This window comes from Nicotiana attenuata, chromosome 7 (genome assembly GCF_001879085.1).
Source record: "Nicotiana attenuata strain UT chromosome 7, NIATTr2, whole genome shotgun sequence".
Taxonomy (NCBI): domain Eukaryota; kingdom Viridiplantae; phylum Streptophyta; class Magnoliopsida; order Solanales; family Solanaceae; genus Nicotiana; species Nicotiana attenuata.
Genome location: NC_031995.1, coordinates 10,305,949 through 10,311,016, shown reverse-complemented (window position 1 = coordinate 10,311,016; position 5,068 = coordinate 10,305,949).

Sequence of the window (5,068 nt, the reverse complement as noted above, 5' to 3'; positions counted from 1 at the left end):
CTTCCTTTGGAGTGAAAATGGACTCCTAATTATTTCCGTAATATTCATGAGTTAGACTACGTAGAAGAGCCCCTCTGGACGTTATTGGTTCACAAACCGCTCTCAAAGTTGTCCCAAACTGTAAATTTTGTGCTGCAAAAAGATTTCAACATGAACCCCCTGGATTCTGTTGCAATAAAGGTTCAATCAAGCTTACTTCACACGAAATGCCTATAGAGCTACGAGAATTATTTTTGGGTACTACTGAAGAGTCTGACCATTTCCATCCTCTTCTACGTAAGTGAAATAGCAAGACTTGAGAACATCTATCGACTTTTACAGATTCAGCAGCTAATTAATGTGAACAAAAAAAACTCTATTGAAATTTCTCTCCTTTTTGAGAAAAAGACACAAGGAATGGATGGTTTAGTTTAATTTGTACTGTCTAATTGAAAGCAAAAGCAGTTGTTAGTATTTCGTCGTAGGTTTCCTCAACTATTTCACACTCGAGAAATTAAACCCAAAACAATAGTAGAAATCTAAAAAAAATGCCTAATTCATTCAAGAATTGCCTCAAACACCTAAAGAACAAAGTCGACGGACAGATTAAACTCTCTGAGCAATAAAGCCCTAGCATGCCATCAAAGATTAAATAGAGAAACATGGGATAAGAAGAAGAAGAAGAAGAAGAAGAGAATACTCACAAGAAATAATGATCCAAACGGGAAAATTCACAAAAGTGCAAAGATAAGATCAGGAAAGCTTTTCTGATATTGATGATACTGAATTTGCAATAAACTGGCTGTTAACCTTTTGATACAGATAACCTGCATCTGCCAAGTATCTCAAAGAGCTGCCTGCCTGGTATCGATAAGAACAAGAAGAGTGAGAAGAGAGAAGCAAAAGAAGAGCCTGTAGAGTGCGGTGATTGCCAGATTTTCATCGATATAATCCAAGTGAAACATAAAAAAATTAGATGGAAAGACAAAATTATCCTTGAAGTGTGAAGCAGGCATGTCGTCCAGGTGTGTGCTCCAAAATATGCTAAGCAAAAGATTGCCAAGAATTCCACCAATTCAAAGTTTAAGAGGAATCATTGGAATATGCAGTGAACCCTTCGAAATATATATATATATATATATATATATATATATATCTTTTTTTTGAGAGAGAGATAGATCAGTTCTAAGTTTAACGTCTTCAGCTAGACGAATTGTCTGCCTTTGGATTACTCGATTAAAGTGACAGAGGCTTGCTTTTCATATCCTCCACCCAAGTATATTTTCAATCGGTGCCCATTTACTCTGAACTTGTCACCACCAATGACATGTTGGATTTCAAATGCCCCATATGGAGTAACTTTAGTGACTGTATATGGACCTGCCCATTTGGATTTGAACTTACCTGGAAAAAGCTTCAAGCGACTATTGTACAAAAGAACCTTGTCACCTTCTTTGAAATTCTTGTGCTTGATCATCTTGTCATGCCATCTTTTTACTCTTTCCTTGTATAAAAGAGCATTATTGTATGAGCTTAGGCGAAATTCTTCGAGTTCGTTTACCTGCAATAATCGATTTTTTCCAACATTTGCTACATCATAATTAAGAGATTTAATTGCCCAAAATGCTTTGTGCTCTAACTCAATAGGCAAGTGACAAGCTTTTCCAAAGACGAGTCTATATGGAGAGGTTCCTATAGGTGTTTTAAATGCAGCCCTATAGGCCCAAAGTGTATCATCTAATTTCAAGGACCAATCTTTTCTCGAGGCTCCCACGGTCTTTTCTAGAATTATTTTAAGTTCTCTATTGGATACCTCAACTTGCCCATTTGTTTGTGCATGATATGGTGTGCCTATTTTGTGTGTGACCCCATATTTAGATAACAAGGCTGCAAATTATCTATTCATGAAATGTGAACCTTGATCACTGATGATTACCCGCGGGGTTCCAAATCAAGTAAAAATGTTCTTTTTAAGAATCTGACACACAACCTTGGCTTCATTTGTCCTAGTGGCTAATGCTTCAACCCATTTTGACACGTAATCTACGGCCATTAATATGTACTGGCATGAATGTGATGAAGGAAATGGACCCATAAAATCTATACCCCATACATAAAAAATTTCACAAACAAGTATAGAGTTGAAATGCATTTCATCCCTTTTGGATATGTTGCCCATCCTTTGGCATTGATCACATGATGATACTTATGCTCATGCATCTTTGAACAAGGTGGGCCAATAAAATCCTGTTTCCAACACTTGAGCTGTTGTTCTATTTGGTCCATGATGACCTCCAACTGCTCCATCGTGACAATGGTACAAGATATTTTTCATTTTTGTTTCTGGAATGCATCTTCTCACGATCCCATCTGCACAATATTTAAATAAGTAAAAATCATCCTGAAAATAATGTTTTACCTCTGTCAATAATTTCTTTTTCCTTGGGTAAGAATAGTCAAAAGGAATTCATTTTCCAACCAAATAGTTAGCTAAATCAGCAAACCAAGAAGTTTGATCAACAACTACTTTTATTGAAAAAATATGCTCATCAGGGAACTCTTCTTGAATTGCATTTGATTCATTTGGTGAATTCTCTAACCGAGAGAGATGATCAGCAACTTGATTTTCTGAACCTTTCTTGTCTTTGATTTTCAAGTCAAACTCTTGAAGAAGTATCCACCTTAAGAGTCTTGGTTTTGCATCTTTCTTGGCAAGGAGGTATTTTAGTGGTGAGTGATCTGTAAAGACTATTACTTTTGACCCAGTGAGATAAGCTCTGAATTTACCAAAAGCAAATACCACAGCTAGTAATTCTTTTTTGGCTGTGGCGTAATTCACTTGTGCTTCATTGAGTGTACGACTGGCGTAGTAAATGGGATGAAAGATTTTATCTTTACTTTGGCCAAGAACTGCCCCAATTGCTACATCACTAGCGTCGCACATTAATTCAAATGGTTGACTCCAATCTAGAGTCACAACAATTGGAGCATTTACCAATTGTTTCTTGATTTCTCCAAATGCCTGCAAGCAATTATTAGTGAACTCAAACTTTACATCCTTACCCAATAGATTAGTTAATGGCTTGGTGATTTTGGAGAAATCCTTAATGAATCTTCGGTAAAATCCTGCATGACCAAGGAAACTTCTGATTTCTTTAACTGTGGTTGGAAGCGGTAATTTTACAATTACCTCAACCTTTGCTTTATCAACTTCAATGCCATCTGATGTAATTTTGTGTCCAAGAATGATACCTTCTTTCACCATAAAATGACACTTTTCCCAATTTAAAACCAGATTTGTTTCTTCACATCTTCTCAACACTAATGTTAGATGGTGAAGACATTCTTCAAAGGTTTTTCTAAAGAGTGTGAAATCATCCATAAATATCTCCAAACATTTTTCAGTCATGTCTGAGAAAATAGATGTCATGCATCTTTGAAATGTGGCAGGGGCATTGCATAGACCAAAAGGCATTCTTCTGTATGCAAATGTCCCGCTAGGGCAAGTAAATGTTGTTTTCTTCTGGTCTTCTGGTGCAATCGGTATTTGATTGTAGCCAGAGTAACCTTCAAGAAAATAATAGAAACTATGCCCTGCCACTTTTTCTAACATCTGGTCAATAAATGGTAAGGGAAAATGATCTTTTCGGGTAGCGCTATTGAGTCTACGATAGTCAATGCATGCCCTCCATCCTGTGATATTTCGAGTTGGAATCAACTCATTATTTTCATTTTGCACAACTGTCATTCCACCCTTTTTTGGTACAACTTGTACTGGACTTATCCAACAACTATCAGAGATTGCGTAGATTATTCATGCATCCAAAAGTTTAACTACCTCCTTTTGGACCACTTCTTGTAATTTAGGATTCAGACGCCGTTGTGGTTGCACTACTGGTTTTGATTTATCTTCCAACAATATTTTGTGCATGCAAATAGCATGACCGATTCCTCTTATATCTCCAATAGTCCATCCTATGGCTTTCTTGTATCTTCACAATACTTCAATCAGTTGATGTTCCCGTTCACCTGTCAAAGAGGAAGAAATTATGATTGGAAATGCCTCAGGTTCTAGGAAAACCTATTTTAAATGATAAGGGAGAACTTTTAACTCAAGAGCAAAGTAAAGGTTTTCCTGTTTTATTTCTTCTTCATGGATTTCGAATGAGTCTTCCTGTTCGTGCTTTCGCTGGGATTCTTCATCAAATTCTGAATCAACGTCAGTTAGATGATCTTCTGGTGGATCATTGACTAACTATTGACTTTGATATTGTTCCGCAATTTCATTTAATATATCAATGCCGAAACATGATGAGGAAGTTTCCTCATCAGGATATTTCATTAATTTTTGCATATCAAAGATCACCCTTTCTTCATCCACTCGCAAAATTAGTTGTCCTTGTTGGACATCAATCAATGCTCTTCCAGTTGCTAAAAATGATCTTCCAATAATTATTGGCACTTCACTGTATTCCTCCATATCAAGTATTATTTGTCCACTGGAAACACAAATTTGTCCACTTTGACAAGTACATCTTCTATTATACCTCTTGACTTTTTCAAGGATTGATCTGCCAGTTGTACTGAAACTGGTGTTGCTTTTATTTGTCCCAAGTTGAGCTTCCTGAAAATTAAAAATGGCATTAGATTAATAGAAGCTCCTGAATCACAAAATGCTTTTTTAAAATAAATTCCTCCTAGAGTACACGGAATTGTAAAACTCCCTGGTTCTCCAAGTTTCTTCGGAAGCGTATTTTGAATTATAGCACTATAATTTTCTATCAATTCAATGATCGCAAGATCTTCAGCTTTCTTTTATTTGAAAGAATTTCTTTAAGAAACCATGCGTATGAGGGCATTTGAGCTAGTGCTTCGGTGAAAGGGACATTGATGTACAATTGCTTGAGGATTTCAAGGAACTTCCCAAATTGTTTATCTAATTTTTCCCTTTTTTGTTTTTGAGGGAAAGGGAGTGCGATTTCCTGGGTTCCTTCGTTGTCTTGTGAGTGTGATTCTTGCTTCCTCTTTTCCCCCTTTTTACTGGTTTACTTGTCTCTTGTTCCTTTGATTCCTGATTTTTAGGTTCCTG